Source organism: Rhodamnia argentea, unplaced genomic scaffold (genome assembly GCF_020921035.1).
Source record: "Rhodamnia argentea isolate NSW1041297 unplaced genomic scaffold, ASM2092103v1 Rarg_v2.17, whole genome shotgun sequence".
In the NCBI taxonomy this organism is placed as follows: domain Eukaryota; kingdom Viridiplantae; phylum Streptophyta; class Magnoliopsida; order Myrtales; family Myrtaceae; genus Rhodamnia; species Rhodamnia argentea.
The window spans coordinates 47021-67900 of record NW_025955866.1 but is presented as its reverse complement, the minus strand read 5'-3'; the positions used below and the strand labels follow the sequence as shown (position 1 = coordinate 67900).

Below are 20880 nucleotides of genomic sequence, written 5' to 3'. Positions count from 1 at the left end.
TTTGTTACAAATATATTTGCAATGCATAACATAACGGGTGCGATCATACCAAAGACTAATGCACCGGATCCCATCGAACTCCGGTTAAGCGTGCTTGGGCGAGAGTAGTACTAGGATGGGTGACCTCCCGGGAAGTCCTCGTGTTGCACCCCTCATTTTCGTTTTTTACTTTTTAATTTTTTTTGCGACTCAAGAAATGCACTCGGGAAGGCATAACGGGGCCCATCGTGACCGGTTCGAACGAGCTTTCCGAAAAGTACTTACGGGCCCCGTGAGTCCTTCCGGGATCAAAAGTTACGTGCGAATTTCGATTCATGGGGATTTTTTTTCTTAGTTTGTCGTTTCCAAGGAATATCCCGTTAACCGATCACGCGACAGGCACGAAAACCAGGAAAAAGAAAGTTCGAACATTTTGCAAGAAGGGGAAGGGCATTTGTTACAAATATATTTGCAATGCATAACATAACGGGTGCGATCATACCAAAGACTAATGCACCGGATCCCATCGAACTCCGGGTTAAGCGTGCTTGGGCGAGAGTAGTACTAGGATGGGTGACCTCCCGGGAAGTCCTCGTGTTGCACCCCTCATTTTCGTTTTTTACTTTTTAATTTTTTTTTGCGACTCAAGAAATGCACTCGGGAAGGCATAACGGGGCCCATCGTGACCGGTTCGAACGAGCTTTCCGAAAAGTACTTACGGGCCCCGTGAGTCCTTCCCGGATCAAAAGTTACGTGCGAATTTCGATTCATGGGGATTTTTTTTCTTAGTTTGTCGTTTCCAAGGAATATCCCGTTAACCGATCACGCGACAGGGCACGAAAACCAGGAAAAAGAAAGTTCGAACATTTTGCAAGAAGGGGAAGGGCATTTGTTACAAATATATTTGCAATGCATAACATAACGGGTAGCGATCATACCAAAGACTAATGCACCGGATCCCATCGTAACTCCGGGTTAAGCGTGCTTGGGCGAGAGTAGTACTAGGATGGGTGACCTCCCCGGGAAGTCCTCGTGTTGCACCCCTCATTTTCGTTTTTTACTTTTTAATTTTTTTTGCGACTCAAGAAATGCACTCGGGAAGGCATAACGGGGCCCATCGTGACCGGTTCGAACGAGCTTCCGAAAAGTACTTACGGGCCCCGTGAGTCCTTCCGGATCAAAAGTTACGTGCGAATTTCGATTCATGGGGATTTTTTTTCTTAGTTTGTCGTTTCCAAGGAATATCCCGTTAACCGATCACGCGACAGGCACGAAAACCAGGAAAAAAGAAAGTTCGAACATTTTGCAAGAAGGGGAAGGGCATTTGTTACAAATATATTTGCAATGCATAACATAACGGGTAGCGATCATACCAAAGACTAATGCACCGGATCCCATCGAACTCCGGGTTAAGCGTGCTTAGGCGAGAGTAGTACTAGGATGGGTGACCTCCCGGGAAGTCCTCGTGTTGCACCCCTCATTTTCGTTTTTTACTTTTTAATTTTTTTTTGCGACTCAAGAAATGCACTCGGGAAGGCATAACGGGGCCCATCGTGACCGGTTCGGAACGAGCTTTCCGAAAAGTACTTACGGGCCCCGTGAGTCCTTCCGGATCAAAAGTTACGTGCGAATTTCGATTCATGGGGATTTTTTTTTCTTAGTTTGTCGTTTCCAAGGAATATCCCGTTAACCGATCACGCGACAGGGCACGAAAACCAGGAAAAAAGAAAGTTCGAACATTTTGCAAGAAGGGGAAGGGCATTTGTTACAAATATATTTGCAATGCATAACATAACGGGTGCGATCATACCAGCACTAATGCACCGGATCCCATCAGAACTCCGAAGTTAAGCGTGCTTGGGCGAGAGTAGTACTAGGATGGGTGACCTCCCGGGAAGTCCTCGTGTTGCACCCCTCATTTTCGTTTTTTACTTTTTAATTTTTTTTTGACTCAAGAAATGCACTCGGGAAGGCATAACGGGGCCCATCGTGACCGGTTCGGAACGAGCTTTCCGAAAAGTACTTACGGGCCCCGTGAGTCCTTCCGGATCAAAAGTTACGTGCGAATTTCGATTCATGGGGATTTTTTTTTCTTAGTTTGTCGTTTCCAAGGAATATCCCGTTAACCGATCACGCGACAGGGCACGAAAACCAGGAAAAAAGAAAGTTCGAACATTTTGCAAGAAGGGGAAGGGCATTTGTTACAAATATATTTGCAATGCATAACATAACGGGTGCGATCATACCAGCACTAATGCACCGGATCCCATCGAACTCCGGAGTTAAGCGTGCTTGGGCGAGAGTAGTACTAGGATGGGTGACCTCCTGGGAAGTCCTCGTGTTGCACCCCTCATTTTCGTTTTTTACTTTTTAATTTTTTTTGCGACTCAAGAAATGCACTCGGGAAGGCATAACGGGGCCCATCGTGACCGGTTCGAACGAGCTTTCCGAAAAGTACTTACGGGCCCCGTGAGTCCTTCCGGATCAAAAGTTACGTGCGAATTTCGATTCATGGGGATTTTTTTTCTTAGTTTGTCGTTTCCAAGGAATATCCCGTTAACCGATCACGCGACAGGGCACGAAAACCAGGAAAAAGAAAGTTCGAACATTTTGCAAGAAGGGGAAGGGCATTTGTTACAAATATATTTGCAATGCATAACATAACGGGTGCGATCATACCAAAGACTAATGCACCGGATCCCATCGAACTCCGGGTTAAGCGTGCTTGGGCGAGAGTAGTACTAGGATGGGTGACCTCCCGGGAAGTCCTCGTGTTGCACCCCTCATTTTCGTTTTTTACTTTTTAATTTTTTTTGCGACTCAAGAAATGCACTCGGGAAGGCATAACGGGCCCATCGTGACCGGTTCGAACGAGCTTTCCGAAAAGTACTTACGGGCCCCGTGAGTCCTTCCTCCGATCAAAAGTTACGTGCGAATTTCGATTCATGGGGATTTTTTTTCTTAGTTTGTCGTTTCCAAGGAATATCCCGTTAACCGATCACGCGACAGGGCACGAAAACCAGGAAAAAAGAAAGTTCGAACATTTTGCAAGAAGGGGAAGGGCATTTGTTACAAATATATTTGCAATGCATAACATAACGGGTGCGATCATACCAGCACTAATGCACCGGATCCCATCAGAACTCCGGTTAAGCGTGCTTGGGCGAGAGTAGTACTAGGATGGGTGACCTCCCGGGAAGTCCTCGTGTTGCACCCCTCATTTTCGTTTTTTACTTTTTAATTTTTTTTGCGACTCAAGAAATGCACTCGGGAAGGCATAACGGGGCCCATCGTGACCGGTTCGGAACGAGCTTTCCGAAAAGTACTTACGGGCCCCGTGAGTCCTTCCGGATCAAAAGTTACGTGCGAATTTCGATTCATGGGGATTTTTTTTTCTTAGTTTGTCGTTTCCAAGGAATATCCCGTTAACCGATCACGCGACAGGGCACGAAAACCAGGAAAAAAGAAAGTTCGAACATTTTGCAAGAAGGGGAAGGGCATTTGTTACAAATATATTTGCAATGCATAACATAACGGGTGCGATCATACCAGCACTAATGCACCGGATCCCATCAGAACTCCGGAGTTAAGCGTGCTTGGGCGAGAGTAGTACTAGGATGGGTGACCTCCCGGGAAGTCCTCGTGTTGCACCCCTCATTTTCGTTTTTTACTTTTTAATTTTTTTTTGCGACTCAAGAAATGCACTCGGGAAGGCATAACGGGGCCCATCGTGACCGGTTCGGAACGAGCTTTCCGAAAAGTACTTACGGGCCCCGTGAGTCCTTCCGGATCAAAAGTTACGTGCGAATTTCGATTCATGGGGATTTTTTTTCTTAGTTTGTCGTTTCCAAGGAATATCCCGTTAACCGATCACGCGACAGGGCACGAAAACCAGGAAAAAAGAAAGTTCGAACATTTTGCAAGAAGGGGAAGGGCATTTGTTACAAATATATTTGCAATGCATAACATAACGGGTGCGATCATACCAGCACTAATGCACCGGATCCCATCGAACTCCGGAGTTAAGCGTGCTTGGGCGAGAGTAGTACTAGGATGGGTGACCTCCCGGGAAGTCCTCGTGTTGCACCCCTCATTTTCGTTTTTTACTTTTTAATTTTTTTTTGCGACTCAAGAAATGCACTCGGGAAGGCATAACGGGGCCCATCGTGACCGGTTCGGAACGAGCTTTCCGAAAAGTACTTACGGGCCCCGTGAGTCCTTCCGGATCAAAAGTTACGTGCGAATTTCGATTCATGGGGATTTTTTTTTCTTAGTTTGTCGTTTCCAAGGAATATCCCGTTAACCGATCACGCGACAGGGCACGAAAACCAGGAAAAAAGAAAGTTCGAACATTTTGCAAGAAGGGGAAGGGCATTTGTTACAAATATATTTGCAATGCATAACATAACGGGTGCGATCATACCAGCACTAATGCACCGGATCCCATCAGAACTCCGAAGTTAAGCGTGCTTGGGCGAGAGTAGTACTAGGATGGGTGACCTCCCGGGAAGTCCTCGTGTTGCACCCCTCATTTTCGTTTTTTACTTTTTAATTTTTTTTGCGACTCAAGAAATGCACTCGGGAAGGCATAACGGGGCCCATCGTGACCGGTTCGGAACGAGCTTTCCGAAAAGTACTTACGGGCCCCGTGAGTCCTTCCGGATCAAAAGTTACGTGCGAATTTCGATTCATGGGGATTTTTTTTCTTAGTTTGTCGTTTCCAAGGAATATCCCGTTAACCGATCACGCGACAGGGCACGAAAACCAGGAAAAAGAAAGTTCGAACATTTTGCAAGAAGGGGAAGGGCATTTGTTACAAATATATTTGCAATGCATAACATAACGGGTGCGATCATACCAGCACTAATGCACCGGATCCCATCAGAACTCCGAAGTTAAGCGTGCTTGGGCGAGAGTAGTACTAGGATGGGTGACCTCCCGGGAAGTCCTCGTGTTGCACCCCTCATTTTCGTTTTTTACTTTTTAATTTTTTTTGCGACTCAAGAAATGCACTCGGGAAGGCATAACGGGGCCCATCGTGACCGGTTCGGAACGAGCTTTCCGAAAAGTACTTACGGGCCCCGTGAGTCCTTCCGGATCAAAAGTTACGTGCGAATTTCGATTCATGGGGATTTTTTTTCTTAGTTTGTCGTTTCCAAGGAATATCCCGTTAACCGATCACGCGACAGGGCACGAAAACCAGGAAAAAGAAAGTTCGAACATTTTGCAAGAAGGGGAAGGGCATTTGTTACAAATATATTTGCAATGCATAACATAACGGGTGCGATCATACCAGCACTAATGCACCGGATCCCATCAGAACTCCGAAGTTAAGCGTGCTTGGGCGAGAGTAGTACTAGGATGGGTGACCTCCCGGGAAGTCCTCGTGTTGCACCCCTCATTTTCGTTTTTTACTTTTTAATTTTTTTTGCGACTCAAGAAATGCACTCGGAAGAAGGCATAACGGGGCCCATCGTGACCGGTTCGAACGAGCTTTCCGAAAAGTACTTACGGGCCCCGTGAGTCCTTCCCGGGATCAAAAGTTACGTGCGAATTTCGATTCATGGGGATTTTTTTTCTTAGTTTGTCGTTTCCAAGGAATATCCCGTTAACCGATCACGCGACAGGGCACGAAAACCAGGAAAAAAGAAAGTTCGAACATTTTGCAAGAAGGGGAAGGGCATTTGTTACAAATATATTTGCAATGCATAACATAACGGGTGCGATCATACCAGCACTAATGCACCGGATCCCATCAGAACTCCGGGTTAAGCGTGCTTGGGCGAGAGTAGTACTAGGATGGGTGACCTCCCGGGAAGTCCTCGTGTTGCACCCCTCATTTTCGTTTTTTACTTTTTAATTTTTTTTTGCGACTCAAGAAATGCACTCGGGAAGGCATAACGGGGCCCATCGTGACCGGTTCGGAACGAGCTTTCCGAAAAGTACTTACGGGCCCCGTGAGTCCTTCCGGATCAAAAGTTACGTGCGAATTTCGATTCATGGGGATTTTTTTTCTTAGTTTGTCGCTTTCCAAGGAATATCCCGTTAACCGATCACGCGACAGGCACGAAAACCAGGAAAAAAGAAAGTTCGAACATTTTGCAAGAAGGGGAAGGGCATTTGTTACAAATATATTTGCAATGCATAACATAACGGGTAGCGATCATACCAAAGACTAATGCACCGGATCCCATCAGAACTCCGGAGTTAAGCGTGCTTGGGCGAGAGTAGTACTAGGATGGGTGACCTCCTGGGAAGTCCTCGTGTTGCACCCCTCATTTTCGTTTTTTACTTTTTAATTTTTTTTTGCGACTCAAGAAATGCACTCGGGAAGGCATAACGGGGCCCATCGTGACCGGTTCGGAACGAGCTTTCCGAAAAGTACTTACGGGCCCCGTGAGTCCTTCCGGATCAAAAGTTACGTGCGAATTTCGATTCATGGGGATTTTTTTTCTTAGTTTGTCGTTTCCAAGGAATATCCCGTTAACCGATCACGCGACAGGGCACGAAAACCAGGAAAAAAGAAAGTTCGAACATTTTGCAAGAAGGGGAAGGGCATTTGTTACAAATATATTTGCAATGCATAACATAACGGGTGCGATCATACCAGCACTAATGCACCGGATCCCATCAGAACTCCGAAGTTAAGCGTGCTTGGGCGAGAGTAGTACTAGGATGGGTGACCTCCCGGGAAGTCCTCGTGTTGCACCCCTCATTTTCGTTTTTTACTTTTTAATTTTTTTTTGCGACTCAAGAAATGCACTCGGGAAGGCATAACGGGGCCCATCGTGACCGGTTCGGAACGAGCTTTCCGAAAAGTACTTACGGGCCCCGTGAGTCCTTCTGGATCAAAAGTTACGTGCGAATTTCGATTCATGGGGATTTTTTTTCTTAGTTTGTCGTTTCCAAGGAATATCCCGTTAACCGATCACGCGACAGGCACGAAAACCAGGAAAAAAGAAAGTTCGAACATTTTGCAAGAAGGGGAAGGGCATTTGTTACAAATATATTTGCAATGCATAACATAACGGGTGCGATCATACCAGCACTAATGCACCGGATCCCATCAGAACTCCGAAGTTAAGCGTGCTTGGGCGAGAGTAGTACTAGGATGGGTGACCTCCCGGGAAGTCCTCGTGTTGCACCCCTCATTTTCGTTTTTTACTTTTTAATTTTTTTTTGCGACTCAAGAAATGCACTCGGGAAGGCATAACGGGGCCCATCGTGACCGGTTCGGAACGAGCTTTCCGAAAAGTACTTACGGGCCCCGTGAGTCCTTCCGGATCAAAAGTTACGTGCGAATTTCGATTCATGGGGATTTTTTTTCTTAGTTTGTCGTTTCCAAGGAATATCCCGTTAACCGATCACGCGACAGGGCACGAAAACCAGGAAAAAAGAAAGTTCGAACATTTTGCAAGAAGGGGAAGGGCATTTGTTACAAATATATTTGCAATGCATAACATAACGGGTGCGATCATACCAGCACTAATGCACCGGATCCCATCAGAACTCCGGAGTTAAGCGTGCTTGGGCGAGAGTAGTACTAGGATGGGTGACCTCCCGGGAAGTCCTCGTGTTGCACCCCTCATTTTCGTTTTTTACTTTTTAATTTTTTTTGCGACTCAAGAAATGCACTCGGGAAGGCATAACGGGGCCCATCGTGACCGGTTCGGAACGAGCTTTCCGAAAAGTACTTACGGGCCCCGTGAGTCCTTCCGGATCAAAAGTTACGTGCGAATTTCGATTCATGGGGATTTTTTTTCTTAGTTTGTCGTTTCCAAGGAATATCCCGTTAACCGATCACGCGACAGGCACGAAAACCAGGAAAAAGAAAGTTCGAACATTTTGCAAGAAGGGGAAGGGCATTTGTTACAAATATATTTGCAATGCATAACATAACGGGTGCGATCATACCAGCACTAATGCACCGGATCCCATCGTAACTCCGGAGTTAAGCGTGCTTGGGCGAGAGTAGTACTAGGATGGGTGACCTCCTGGGAAGTCCTCGTGTTGCACCCCTCATTTTCGTTTTTTACTTTTTAATTTTTTTTTGCGACTCAAGAAATGCACTCGGGAAGGCATAACGGGGCCCATCGTGACCGGTTCGGAACGAGCTTTCCGAAAAGTACTTACGGGCCCCGTGAGTCCTTCCGGATCAAAAGTTACGTGCGAATTTCGATTCATGGGGATTTTTTTTCTTAGTTTGTCGTTTCCAAGGAATATCCCGTTAACCGATCACGCGACAGGCACGAAAACCAGGAAAAAGAAAGTTCGAACATTTTGCAAGAAGGGGAAGGGCATTTGTTACAAATATATTTGCAATGCATAACATAACGGGTGCGATCATACCAAAGACTAATGCACCGGATCCCATCAGAACTCCGGAGTTAAGCGTGCTTGGGCGAGAGTAGTACTAGGATGGGTGACCTCCTGGGAAGTCCTCGTGTTGCACCCCTCATTTTCGTTTTTTACTTTTTAATTTTTTTTTGCGACTCAAGAAATGCACTCGGGAAGGCATAACGGGGCCCATCGTGACCGGTTCGGAACGAGCTTTCCGAAAAGTACTTACGGGCCCCGTGAGTCCTTCCGGATCAAAAGTTACGTGCGAATTTCGATTCATGGGGATTTTTTTTCTTAGTTTGTCGTTTCCAAGGAATATCCCGTTAACCGATCACGCGACAGGGCACGAAAACAAGGAAAAAAGAAAGTTCGAACATTTTGCAAGAAGGGGAAGGGCATTTGTTACAAATATATTTGCAATGCATAACATAACGTGGTGCGATCATACCAAAGCACTAATGCACCGGATCCCATCAGAACTCCGGAGTTAAGCGTGCTTGGGCGAGAGTAGTACTAGGATGGGTGACCTCCTGGGAAGTCCTCGTGTTGCACCCCTCATTTTCGTTTTTTACTTTTTAATTTTTTTTGCGACTCAAGAAATGCACTCGGGAAGGCATAACGGGGCCCATCGTGACCGGTTCGGAACGAGCTTTCCGAAAAGTACTTACGGGCCCCGTGAGTCCTTCTGGATCAAAAGTTACGTGCGAATTTCGATTCATGGGGATTTTTTTTCTTAGTTTGTCGTTTCCAAGGAATATCCCGTTAACCGATCACGCGACGAGGCACGAAAACCAGGAAAAAAGAAAGTTCGAACATTTTGCAAGAAGGGGAAGGGCATTTGTTACAAATATATTTGCAATGCATAACATAACGGGTGCGATCATACCAGCACTAATGCACCGGATCCCATCAGAACTCCGAAGTTAAGCGTGCTTGGGCGAGAGTAGTACTAGGATGGGTGACCTCCTGGGAAGTCCTCGTGTTGCACCCCTCATTTTCGTTTTTTACTTTTTAATTTTTTTTGCGACTCAAGAAATGCACTCGGGAAGGCATAACGGGGCCCATCGTGACCGGTTCGGAACGAGCTTTCCGAAAAGTACTTACGGGCCCCGTGAGTCCTTCTGGATCAAAAGTTACGTGCGAATTTCGATTCATGGGGATTTTTTTTCTTAGTTTGTCGTTTCCAAGGAATATCCCGTTAACCGATCACGCGACAGGGCACGAAAACCAGGAAAAAGAAAGTTCGAACATTTTGCAAGAAGGGGAAGGGCATTTGTTACAAATATATTTGCAATGCATAACATAACGGGTGCGATCATACCAGCACTAATGCACCGGATCCCATCGAACTCCGGGTTAAGCGTGCTTGGGCGAGAGTAGTACTAGGGATGGGTGACCTCCTGGGAAGTCCTCGTGTTGCACCCCTCATTTTCGTTTTTTACTTTTTAATTTTTTTTGCGACTCAAGAAATGCACTCGGGAAGGCATAACGGGGCCCATCGTGACCGGTTCGGAACGAGCTTTCCGAAAATTACTTACGGGCCCCGTGAGTCCTTCCGGATCAAAAGTTACGTGCGAATTTCGATTCATGGGGATTTTTTTTTCTTAGTTTGTCGTTTCCAAGGAATATCCCGTTAACCGATCACGCGACAGGCACGAAAACCAGGAAAAAGAAAGTTCGAACATTTTGCAAGAAGGGGAAGGGCATTTGTTACAAATATATTTGCAATGCATAACATAACGGGTGCGATCATACCAGCACTAATGCACCGGATCCCATCAGAACTCCGAAGTTAAGCGTGCTTGGGCGAGAGTAGTACTAGGATGGGTGACCTCCTGGGAAGTCCTCGTGTTGCACCCCTCATTTTCGTTTTTTACTTTTTAATTTTTTTTTGCGACTCAAGAAATGCACTCGGGAAGGCATAACGGGGCCCATCGTGACCGGTTCGGAACGAGCTTTCCGAAAAGTACTTACGGGCCCCGTGAGTCCTTCTGGATCAAAAGTTACGTGCGAATTTCGATTCATGGGGATTTTTTTTCTTAGTTTGTCGTTTCCAAGGAATATCCCGTTAACCGATCACGCGACAGGGCACGAAAACCAGGAAAAAAGAAAGTTCGAACATTTTGCAAGAAGGGGAAGGGCATTTGTTACAAATATATTTGCAATGCATAACATAACGGGTGCGATCATACCAGCACTAATGCACCGGATCCCATCAGAACTCCGAAGTTAAGCGTGCTTGGGCGAGAGTAGTACTAGGATGGGTGACCTCCTGGGAAGTCCTCGTGTTGCACCCCTCATTTTCGTTTTTTACTTTTTAATTTTTTTTTGCGACTCAAGAAATGCACTCGGGAAGGCATAACGGGGCCCATCGTGACCGGTTCGGAACGAGCTTTCCGAAAAGTACTTACGGGCCCCGTGAGTCCTTCCGGATCAAAAGTTACGTGCGAATTTCGATTCATGGGGATTTTTTTTCTTAGTTTGTCGTTTGTCGCGACCTAAAAAAATAAACGAGTTAATTTTCGGGCTAATGGATTATTAGGTTAATTAATTAACTAACCTAACTCGGACTCTCCCAAGTCCATACCAAATCGCAACTTAAGGTTCAAATAATTAACATGCAATGTGTTTTGAATTTGGAGTCGCCACTAATCATTTTCGGTAGGTTGATTAGAAACCTAAATAAAATAGCAGGAGAAAACTATCTTATTTCCGCGAACCGGAGATTTTGAATTCGGGGGATTTGGTTACGCTAGATTACTCTAACGCCCTTTCGGTACCATTTTCATGAAAAATATTTGATTTGGCAATTTTGATGGATTTTACTTGAAATTCAAAGATGCAATTTTTTTGGTTTTTTTCTTCTTTTTATGAGAATGCAAAACATTGAACTTTGTGCGATATACACAATGGATGATTTAGAAAGAAAGAAAACGCAGCCAAGTACGAGTATTTACAAAAGTAAATTAACATGTACTAATGCTAAAATTTGGAACACGTGGCATGTCTAAAATAAACAAACAAATGTTCAAACCAAACGATTACATTTTTGTAGATCGAGATGGAAAGGATTACCTTCTATTACACAAAATCTTACTCACATACACGTTATAGTTCCCTTCAAGATCTCGGGCCGGAAGAACGCGGCTGTCGTCGAAAATGGCAAGCAATGGCGTTGTTGGGTGGCGATAGGCGAAATATGTGTCGGGACTCGTCGAAGATGATGCTCGACTAAAACTCTTTTCTTCACTCTTGAATTTTCTCTTCTAATTTTTCTCAAGAACTCTCTTTTTCCTCTCTAAAAATTCCTCTCAAAAACTCTCTTAATTCTCTTCCACTCCTCCTAAAAAAACTCTCTCAATTCTCTTCCACTTCCCCCCTCAAATTTTCTCTCTAAAACTCTCTCAAAACTCTCTCAATTCTCTTCCACTCTCCTCTCAAATTTTCTCTCTAAAACTCTTCTCAAGAGCTCTCTCTTTTATAGGCAAAGTTCTTCATCCTTCGTTCTTCACCTTCATTTCTTCACCTTCCATCTTCATCTTCTCTTCTTCATCTTCATTTCTTCACCTTCCATTTTCATCTTCCCTTCTTCATCTTCATTTCTTCACCTTCCATTTTCATCTTCCCTTCATTATCTTCCCTTCATCATCTTCCCTTCTTCATATTCTTTTCATTATCTTCCCTTCATCATCTTCCCTTCTTCATCTTCTTTTGGTATTTGCAATACAGTCCCTGAAGTTCCAAGTATTTGCAATACAGTCCCTGAAATTTTAAGTATTTGCAATACAGTCCTTGAAGTTTCAAATCTTCTCGGTGTATTTTTCCATCCCGTGCCTAGTCTAGACGCATGCTAAATTAAGTGTTCCGCTTGCCCGATTATATGCCAATGCAATGTACGCTAAAAATAAATATGTGAGATGATTTTTTTATAATTTTTATACAAAAAATAGATTAATCAAAATTTAGGCGTCAACAGCTGCCCCTCTTTGAGTGGAGGCTCGTAGAGGTTCCGCTCAAAGACAAAATTGAATCCTAAATTTTGATAGTGCAAATTATGGATGAACTTTTTTGGCGGGAGTTTTAATCCCATTTTTTTTAATGTAATGAAGTGATGCATGATATGCAAGACTCGTAAATAACATGTGTCATAATTCCTCTTTTCCATGTTAGAGAAACATGCACATGGATCGCATACAAGAATACCTGTTTTACCAAATTTCTCGTAAGCTAAATGGTTCTCTTAATTTCCAAGTTTCTTTTTGCGGATGCAAGGATTTTAAGGTATTTGGCCTATCTCATTATCATAGACTTCTCCCTAATGCAAGACAAAGCAAGATATGTGTGTCGTTTGAGATCACAAGAGCTACGTCGTTGTGAGTCGAAAGAAGTGGGATCAAGTTCACAAGAGCTACGTCGTTGTGAGTTGATTAAATGTCGAAATCGCCAGGTGCATATGTCTTCACGATTCGATAAAGGGAACCAAAATCATAAGAGCTACGTCGTTATGATTTGGTTTGGATAAAAAATATGGGTGCTTATGTCTTCATGATTTGATAAAGGAGCCGAAAATCATAAGAGCTATGTCATTATGAGCCGACTAAAGGTCAAGATCACCGAGTGCATACGTCTTCGTGATTCGATACCGAAATCATAAGAGCTACGTCGTTATGATTTGAAGAGATGTCAAGATCGCCGGTGCATATGTCTTCACGTCCCGAGATTGAAACCATAAGAGCTACGTCGTTATGATTTGATAAGATGTCAAGATCGCCGGTGCATATGTCTTCACGTCCCGAGATTGAAACCATAAGAGCTACGTCGTTATGATTTGATAAGATGTCAAGATCGCCAGTGCATATGTCTACACGACTTGACAGAAGAGGCATATTGCCCGAATTGAACAATATTTGATAGGAGCACCATCGAATGGAATCGATAAGTACAAAAGGGGCATATTGCTCGAATTGAATCATAACAACTATCATGAGAAGAGTTGTTAATTTGAAAAGGGGTTCGGAAAACTTACCCGGGTTCTCCAAACGATTAATCAAGGAACGAAGCGGATTGCTGTATCGTACCTGGTAGGCATTTGCCAGCAAAACTTGCTCATTCAATAATCCTTGGAAGAATTTCGAGACCTTGGGAGGGAACTCGAACATCGGGAATGTATTACCTATCATAGAATGTCGGAGGTAACACACACAAACATATTCAACAATGAGTATAATGCAATCACTCATACTATGGTTCATGCATAACCATTCTGTCAAGTTTGCATTACCAATTTTGTCTAGGGAGGTTCTCACATTACGAATACCTCGAATGTGAGCTGAATGGGGGACTTCAGTTCGAAAGGGCTTTCTCTCACTCTCGAGAAAAGCTATTTATCCCGTCTCTGCGGGATTCAAGAGAAATCACTCAATCTTTCCATCATCGCATTCGATAAGGATCCAAGTAATCTCGCAATTGATACGACCGAGCCGATCCGGAGGTCTTGATTAGGACCGTAATGAGGGCTAGGTCAAAGGTTTACAAAGGGGACTCTAGTTGAGTCAAGGCTGCTTGAAATGAATTTCTTCATCATCTCGCTCCGTTTACAAGTCAAGAGCCCCGCAAAATGAGAGAGAAATAATATTGCTCGAACTTCTTCGAGTGATGCTTAAAATCATTTAACTCTACGTTAACTCAAGTGCCATAATCGGAAGAGACTTTGGAGGGTTATAACGTAGGCTAGGATTGGGGACCGAGGAACGAAAAGGCTCGTTTTGGCTCAGAAATTAAATGAGAAGGGGCTTGACGTTGGTGATCATCGTCGACTAGTCACCGATCTTGGTCTTCTGGAAATGTCTTCGGATAGAATACCATCATTGAATGAGGGATGGTAGATTTCTACTGAAAATTGCACTTTGCAAACCGATTTCTTGGGGAGTCTTCTTCACAACAAGTGTCTGTCAAGGATTTGCAAGAGACACAATGCAAACATGTACATGGAATTTACAACTTAACATGCAAAAATGTACATTCAAAATTCAGAAGTACTTTACAAATGAATGTGCATTGGCCTTACTTTTGGTAGGCACTTTGCTTTTCCTATGCTTGAAATTTTCGTATGAGATCAGCCTTTACTTTTCTTACTCCCGACTCTCATTTTTCTTTTTTTTCTTCTTTTTTTTTTCGAGAAGAGATTTCTTTTCCTTTTTCTTTGAGAGCTCTTCGACATCTCTTTATTTTGCTTTTTTTTTTGTTTTTTTTTTTTTTTTTTTGAGAGCGGGCCCTTCTCCTTTAAGCTGAGTTTGCCTCTCCCTTTTTTTACAATCCCATGATTTTGAACCAGGAATTACAACAAACATAAACATTTACAAAGAAAAATTATGTAAACATAAAAAATCTAGCATACAAGAAATGAGTCCATTCGGGAATTCTCTCGTTGACCCGACCATCTCCAATTCTAATCCTTGGGAAAATGCTATCTTCGTCTTTGGAATGAGCAAATGATCACCAACGGGGTTTAAGAAATGAATTTGCGAGGCTCAAGTGGGCTATGCAAAGAATGAAGTGTATAGGATAGAGAAATGAATGCTCTTCATCATCCTAAGGCACTTGAATTAAAATTCGAGTATAAATGCAAAGAAACACCCGAAGATTAATGTTAGTTCGAGCAAGAAAATTTCTAACCATTTACCTCGTGTTGCCGCTGGAATTAACTCGTGCGGACCCCGATGTGGGGTGGTTCTTGACAGGAGTAAAGAAATGAAACCACCGCTCAAAAGGGGTAATCAATGGATCACCCGTAGTGTTTGGGATAGAGAACCGAATGCCTCTGTCATTTCGGCTATCGTACCTTTCGCGAGAAAACTCTTTACCTCGGGGAATGCGGAATTTTGCCACCGTTCATCTCGCCTGAAAAAATTGGACGTGTTTGGGAAATGATTGCCTTTCATCATCCCGCCTGCCCCATTCCACACATTCGATGTATCTTATGTAGTTCATGTTCCTTATTCGAGTTGATAAATTAAACATGAGGAAATATCATGCACAAACTATGCAATGTATGAGTGTTTTCGAGCATATAAAATGCAGCAACTTTTTATCTTGGTGGATAGAATTTGCAAGCACATAAGAAACTTCTTAGGGGCATGGATCGTGAGTTGCCCTCGCTCATGCAAATGAGTTGCAAAACTTCATTATACGGTTCGAGACATGAGATTGTCAAAGGCTCCGGGAATTTCTCATTTCATTAATTTTAGGGAGAATGGATACTTCCCTATTTGGAAAGGCAAAGACCCCCGTAAAAATCAAAAGGGAAAGCGTTAATGTACGTTCTCATGTTCTAAACGAGTTGAAACGATACCGCTTTACCCTTGTACGTATTCCTTGCAAACTTTGAATTTGAAAAGATCAACTCATCTGGATCGGATTGTATGTCCGGGATGTTATCTCTCCAGGTTACGTAACCATCTTGGCCGAGCTTCAATCGGCATTGAACTGCGAAGCAAAAAGGTTTTTATTAATCTTTGTACATTGATGTCAAATCCGGGATCGAACCTTGGGACGCCTCGGACCACTGTCATTCCCCCAACCACCAGTCTGTGGTGATGTTGGCGTCCACGGTTGGTTCGCTTTTTGCTATATTGTTCTCAAAACAGTTGGCAATCCCCTGTCAAGAATAAAATAAGCATAATTTAGAGTTTGAAATGACTGAGAGCCAATTGGGACGATACGGAGTTACCCATCTTTGAGCCCGCTTGACCTTTTACTCGTATTCTCCCAAGTAAGGCTATTCGGAATCTCTCTTTACGGGCGTTCAGGGGCGTCGTCCTCTCGCTGGATCCATGCGGCCTACGTCAAGATAGCTTGAGACAAGATACGTAAGGAAGGAATTTCCACTTCAACCGGTAGAACAGCCTCCATTCCATATACAAGAGAATACGGGGTTGCCCCCGTAGATGTCCGGATCGAGGTCCAATACGCCATAAGTGCAAATGGTAACCTCTCATGCCAATCGCGATAATTTTTAGCCGTCTTTGCTAAGATTTTCTTAATGTTCTTATTGGCGGCTTCTACTGCTCCATTCATCCGAGGACGATATGGGGAAGAGTTCGGATGCTTGATCTTGAATTCCTTGAACAATTCGTCCATTAGCTTGTTGTTCAAGTTTGAGCCATTGTCGGTGATTATGGCTTCAGGTGAACCATATCGAGCGATGATATCTCGACGGATAAATTTCACGATATTTCGTGCTGTGACCGCTAAATAAGATGCGGCTTCGATTCATTTAGAGAAATAGTCAATTGCTACCAAGATGAATCGTTGCCCATTGGATGCTTTAGGATTGATAGGGCCGATAACATCAATGCCCCACATAGAAAACGGCCATGGTTCGGATAACCGATGCAACTCGTTCGGAGGGACATTAATCTTGTCACCATGAATCTGACATTTGTGACAACTCCGGACATGCTGAACCGGGTTGGAAGTCCCATCATACTTCTCGAAGTCGGGCATCTTGAACTTCTCTGGCACCGTGACCTTTGAAAAGATAGATAGGTCAATCTGGGGTATGTTGTGAGTCCCCTCAAACTCTCGGATCCTCTGTTCCATTTGGGCCAACAGCTTGGCCGCATCACCATTCAATCCGGGGGTCACGGGGCTGGCTTGAGGGATTGGGACTACGGGTGGCGTGCTCGAGTTCATGCCCGTGATGATCACATCTTCTAGCGGCATTGTCGGATAGGGAGTAGCTTCTAGGGCTTTATCGAAGTTGTCCGTAGGAGGAACTAGAGCAGGAAGCGGCGGGCTGGAGGTGGATGATTGAAGTTTGGCGGCAAAGGCGGCCATCATGTCATCCATCTTTCGGGACATCATCCCTTCAAAGCGCTCGGTCAAGGAGCCAAGTTTCTCATCCAGGGCAAGACGACGGTGGCGTTGATGTCGGCCATCCTTTTTGCTACTAATCGGGTGATATGTGGAGGATCCGTGATAAATTACCTGTACGCAAGAACAAACCCAAAATTAGTACAGGGAGCAAGAATAGCGAGCCGGCCCATGGCATCCCTCTAGACTCAAATGAACAAAGTGATTATGATCAAAGGATTGAAACATGTAATTTTCAGTTTGTCTGCTTTTACGAAAAAATTCGTATTAATTCGTACGTTGATCAAAACATGTCCAAATTTTACGAGCTTATAGTTGAGAAGGTGATGAACAACTTTTATGTTGGCCAATCAGACTAGAAATGCACGGATCAAATCAGTTTAATATGTCTTTCCAAAAAAATCACGTTTAGAAAACTGTTATAACCGCATGTTGTTGAAAAAATGAAGGGCCATCTTAAATTATGAATTTAATTCTGAAATTTTGCAAGATATTAGTTGAAACATAGGTCTACAACTTTCGTGTTTGGCACTTACTCAAAGCTCGATCATAGAATTTAGTAAAAATCGCACAACAGGAATAAGCCAAATCGGAATTGAGGACAACCGATGAAATTGTAAAAGCTACGGAAGCAAAGTACGAAATTGGAAATAAGACAATGAAACTTCTAAACAATCAACCTAAACCATGGACCGGCCCAAAATAAAAATGAGATAACATGGTACAAGAGACAAGAAATTACCTCTCATACGAAGAAAATGCCAATCACAAAGACATGCGCATGAATTGTGAGTTTAAATCTTATTCTATCTATCCAAAAGGCTTTTGCAAAGTGAAATGATGAACGAAACGACATGTCGCAGCCTCGCGCACAGTCATCATGACTAGTCGCAATCTCGCGTACAATAGTCATGACTAGTCGGGTCCAATCACTTCGGCTTGGTTCGGTCGACAAGGGCAATTATCATGCATCGTAGCCTCACGTGCATGAGAACAACCCTTGAGCCATTTTTTGAAAAAATTTTCGGGATCCGGATGGGATAACCTTTAGCGAAACCTTACCACCAAGGTTAAAGAACCATCTAAATACCATCTTAAAACTATTAGTGTGACCCAGGTCCGGTCACGGGTTATGTGCGGTGTAATGCAAATACGATAAATCATGCACAACAATTAAAAGCAAACACCGCTTCAATGATTCAAAAGTTAAATCACAATTCCAATTCACCAAGCCTGCAAAACAAAGGGTTAGCCAATCACTCCTCCCCTTATAACTCCCAATCTGCAAAAACATTTAACACCTAAGAATGAGAATTCAACCAAAGTTTGCCAAATCAAGTGATTCCTTTTTCATGAAATTATCTGGCCTAAGTCCTCTTTGGGTCCCCAAGTGGAGTCGCCAAGCGTCGCGACCTAAAAAAAAATAAACGAGTTAATTTTCGGGCTAATGGATTATTAGGTTAATTAATTAACTAACCTAACTCGGACTCTCCCAAGTCCATACCAAATCGCAACTTAAGGTTCAAATAATTAACATGCAATGTGTTTTGAATTTGGAGTCGCCACTAATCATTTTCGGTAGGTTGATTAGAAACCTAAATAAAATAGCAGGAGAAAACTATCTTATTTCCGCGAACCAGAGATTTTGAATTCGGGGATTTGGTTACGCTAGATTACTCTAACGCCCTTTCGGTACCATTTTCATGAAAAATATTTGATTTGGCAATTTTGATGGATTTTACTTGAAATTCAAAGATGCAATTTTTTTGGTTTTTTCTTCTTTTTTATTGAGAATGCAAAACATTGAACTTTGTGCGATATACACAATGGATGATTTAGAAAGAAAGAAAACGCAGCCAAGTACGAGTATTTACAAAAGTAAATTAACATGTACTAATGCTAAAATTTGGAACACGTGGCATGTCTAAAATAAACAAACAAATGTTCAAACCAAACGATTACATTTTTGTAGATCGAGATGGAAAGGATTACCTTCTATTACACAAAATCTTACTCACATACACGTTATAGTTCCCTTCAAGATCTCGGGCTGGAAGAACGCGCGTGTCGTCGAAAATGGCAAGCAATGGCGTTGTTGGGTGGCGATAGGCGAAATATGTGTCGGGACTCGTCGAAGATGATGCTCGACTAAAACTCTTTTCTTCACTCTTGAATTTTCTCTTCTAATTTTTCTCAAGAACTCTCTTTTTCCTCTCTAAAAATTCCTCTCAAAAACTCTCTTAATTCTCTTCCACTCCTCCTAAAAAAACTCTCTCAATTCTCTTCCACTTCCCCCCTCAAATTTTCTCTCTAAAACTCTCTCAAAACTCTCTCAATTCTCTTCCACTCTCCTCTCAAATTTTCTCTCTAAAACTCTTCTCAAGAGCTCTCTCTTTTATAGGCAAAGTTCTTCATCCTTCGTTCTTCACCTTCATTTCTTCACCTTCCATCTTCATCTTCTCTTCTTCATCTTCATTTCTTCACCTTCCATTTTCATCTTCCCTTCTTCATCTTCATTTCTTCACCTTCCATTTTCATCTTCCCTTCATTATCTTCCCTTCATCATCTTCCTTCTTCATATTCTTTTCATTATCTTCCCTTCATCATCTTCCCTTCTTCATCTTCTTTTGGTATTTGCAATACGGTCCCCGAAGTTCCAAGTATTTGCAATACGGTCCCTCGAAATTTTAAGTATTTGCAATACGAGTCCTTGAAGTTTCAAATCTTCTCGGTGTATTTTTCCATCCCGTGCCTAGTCTAGACGCATGCTAAATTAAGTGTTCCGCTTGCCCGATTATATGCCAATGCAATGTACGCTAAAAATAAATATGTGAGATGATTTTTTTATAATTTTTATACAAAAAATAGATTAATCAAAATTTAGGCGTCAACATCGTTTCCAAGGAATATCCCGTTAACTGATCACGCGACAGGGCACGAAAACCAGGAAAAAAGAAAGTTCGAACATTTTGCAAGAAGGGGAAGGGCATTTATTACAAATATATTTGCAATGCATAACATAACGGGTGCGATCATACCAGCACTAATGCACCGGATCCCATCAGAACTCCGAAGTTAAGCGTGCTTGGGCGAGAGTAGTACTAGGATGGGTGACCTCCCGGGAAGTCCTCGTGTTGCACCCCTCATTTTCGTTTTTTACTTTTTAATTTTTTTTTACGACTCAAGAAATGCACTCGGGAAGGCATAACGGGGCCCATCGTGACCGGTTCGGAACGAGCTTTCCGAAAAGTACTTACGGGCCCCGTGAGTCCTTCCGGATCAAAAGTTACGTGCGAATTTCGATCCATGGGGATTTTTTTCTTAGTTTGTCGTTTCCAAGGGATATCCCGTTAACTAATCACGCGACAGGGCACGAAAACCAGGGAAAAAAGAAAGTTCGAACATTTTGCAAGAAGGGGAAGGGCATTTATTACAAATATATTTGCAATGCATAACATAACGGGTGCGATCATACCAGCACTAATGCACCGGATCCCATCAGAACTCCGAAGTTAAGCGTGCTTGGGCGAGAGTAGTACTAGGATGGGTGACCTCCTGGGAAGTCCTCGTGTTGCACCCCTCATTTTCGTTTTTTACTTTTTAATTTTTTTTTGCGACTCAAGAAATGCACTCGGGAAGGCATAACGGGGCCCATCGTGACCGGTTCGGAACGAGCTTTCCGAAAAG

The 20880-nt window shown here is 43.3% G+C and overlaps 22 non-coding genes and 5 pseudogenes across 22 annotated transcripts; all 27 read left to right on the top strand.

The window, feature by feature from the left end:
* Window positions 1-35: 35 nt before the first annotated feature.
* LOC125313117 lies at window positions 36-152 on the top strand (annotated as a pseudogene).
* Window positions 153-467: 315 nt separating this feature from the next.
* Window positions 468-585, top strand: LOC125313164 (annotated as a pseudogene).
* Window positions 586-903: 318 nt separating this feature from the next.
* Window positions 904-1023, top strand: LOC125313336 (annotated as a pseudogene).
* Window positions 1024-1338: 315 nt separating this feature from the next.
* Window positions 1339-1456, top strand: LOC125313311 (annotated as a pseudogene).
* A 319-nt stretch (window positions 1457-1775) lies between these two features.
* Window positions 1776-1894, top strand: LOC125313270. Its single transcript, XR_007197145.1, has one exon. It is a non-coding gene; the product is annotated as a 5S ribosomal RNA (ribosomal RNA).
* Window positions 1895-2211: 317 nt separating this feature from the next.
* LOC125312997 lies at window positions 2212-2329 on the top strand. The gene has a single exon (XR_007197028.1). It is a non-coding gene; the product is annotated as a 5S ribosomal RNA (ribosomal RNA).
* Window positions 2330-2644: 315 nt separating this feature from the next.
* Window positions 2645-2762, top strand: LOC125313163 (annotated as a pseudogene).
* A 317-nt stretch (window positions 2763-3079) lies between these two features.
* LOC125313007 lies at window positions 3080-3196 on the top strand. Its single transcript, XR_007197038.1, has one exon. It is a non-coding gene; the product is annotated as a 5S ribosomal RNA (ribosomal RNA).
* A 318-nt stretch (window positions 3197-3514) lies between these two features.
* On the top strand, window positions 3515-3633 carry LOC125313353. Its single transcript, XR_007197159.1, has one exon. It is a non-coding gene; the product is annotated as a 5S ribosomal RNA (ribosomal RNA).
* Window positions 3634-3951: 318 nt separating this feature from the next.
* LOC125313000 lies at window positions 3952-4069 on the top strand. The gene has a single exon (XR_007197031.1). It is a non-coding gene; the product is annotated as a 5S ribosomal RNA (ribosomal RNA).
* A 319-nt stretch (window positions 4070-4388) lies between these two features.
* On the top strand, window positions 4389-4507 carry LOC125313259. Its single transcript, XR_007197144.1, has one exon. It is a non-coding gene; the product is annotated as a 5S ribosomal RNA (ribosomal RNA).
* A 316-nt stretch (window positions 4508-4823) lies between these two features.
* Window positions 4824-4942, top strand: LOC125313248. The gene has a single exon (XR_007197143.1). It is a non-coding gene; the product is annotated as a 5S ribosomal RNA (ribosomal RNA).
* A 316-nt stretch (window positions 4943-5258) lies between these two features.
* Window positions 5259-5377, top strand: LOC125313237. The gene has a single exon (XR_007197142.1). It is a non-coding gene; the product is annotated as a 5S ribosomal RNA (ribosomal RNA).
* Window positions 5378-5697: 320 nt separating this feature from the next.
* LOC125313008 lies at window positions 5698-5815 on the top strand. Its single transcript, XR_007197039.1, has one exon. It is a non-coding gene; the product is annotated as a 5S ribosomal RNA (ribosomal RNA).
* Window positions 5816-6134: 319 nt separating this feature from the next.
* Window positions 6135-6254, top strand: LOC125313044. Its single transcript, XR_007197075.1, has one exon. It is a non-coding gene; the product is annotated as a 5S ribosomal RNA (ribosomal RNA).
* Window positions 6255-6572: 318 nt separating this feature from the next.
* LOC125313226 lies at window positions 6573-6691 on the top strand. The gene has a single exon (XR_007197141.1). It is a non-coding gene; the product is annotated as a 5S ribosomal RNA (ribosomal RNA).
* Window positions 6692-7008: 317 nt separating this feature from the next.
* On the top strand, window positions 7009-7127 carry LOC125313214. Its single transcript, XR_007197139.1, has one exon. It is a non-coding gene; the product is annotated as a 5S ribosomal RNA (ribosomal RNA).
* A 318-nt stretch (window positions 7128-7445) lies between these two features.
* On the top strand, window positions 7446-7564 carry LOC125313352. The gene has a single exon (XR_007197158.1). It is a non-coding gene; the product is annotated as a 5S ribosomal RNA (ribosomal RNA).
* A 315-nt stretch (window positions 7565-7879) lies between these two features.
* On the top strand, window positions 7880-7998 carry LOC125313005. Its single transcript, XR_007197036.1, has one exon. It is a non-coding gene; the product is annotated as a 5S ribosomal RNA (ribosomal RNA).
* A 316-nt stretch (window positions 7999-8314) lies between these two features.
* Window positions 8315-8434, top strand: LOC125313028. Its single transcript, XR_007197059.1, has one exon. It is a non-coding gene; the product is annotated as a 5S ribosomal RNA (ribosomal RNA).
* Window positions 8435-8753: 319 nt separating this feature from the next.
* On the top strand, window positions 8754-8874 carry LOC125313004. Its single transcript, XR_007197035.1, has one exon. It is a non-coding gene; the product is annotated as a 5S ribosomal RNA (ribosomal RNA).
* Window positions 8875-9191: 317 nt separating this feature from the next.
* On the top strand, window positions 9192-9310 carry LOC125313192. The gene has a single exon (XR_007197137.1). It is a non-coding gene; the product is annotated as a 5S ribosomal RNA (ribosomal RNA).
* A 316-nt stretch (window positions 9311-9626) lies between these two features.
* Window positions 9627-9744, top strand: LOC125313073. Its single transcript, XR_007197103.1, has one exon. It is a non-coding gene; the product is annotated as a 5S ribosomal RNA (ribosomal RNA).
* Window positions 9745-10060: 316 nt separating this feature from the next.
* LOC125313181 lies at window positions 10061-10179 on the top strand. Its single transcript, XR_007197136.1, has one exon. It is a non-coding gene; the product is annotated as a 5S ribosomal RNA (ribosomal RNA).
* A 318-nt stretch (window positions 10180-10497) lies between these two features.
* On the top strand, window positions 10498-10616 carry LOC125313170. The gene has a single exon (XR_007197135.1). It is a non-coding gene; the product is annotated as a 5S ribosomal RNA (ribosomal RNA).
* Window positions 10617-20217: 9601 nt separating this feature from the next.
* LOC125313203 lies at window positions 20218-20336 on the top strand. Its single transcript, XR_007197138.1, has one exon. It is a non-coding gene; the product is annotated as a 5S ribosomal RNA (ribosomal RNA).
* A 318-nt stretch (window positions 20337-20654) lies between these two features.
* LOC125313159 lies at window positions 20655-20773 on the top strand. Its single transcript, XR_007197134.1, has one exon. It is a non-coding gene; the product is annotated as a 5S ribosomal RNA (ribosomal RNA).
* The last annotated feature ends 107 nt before the right edge of the window (window positions 20774-20880 follow it).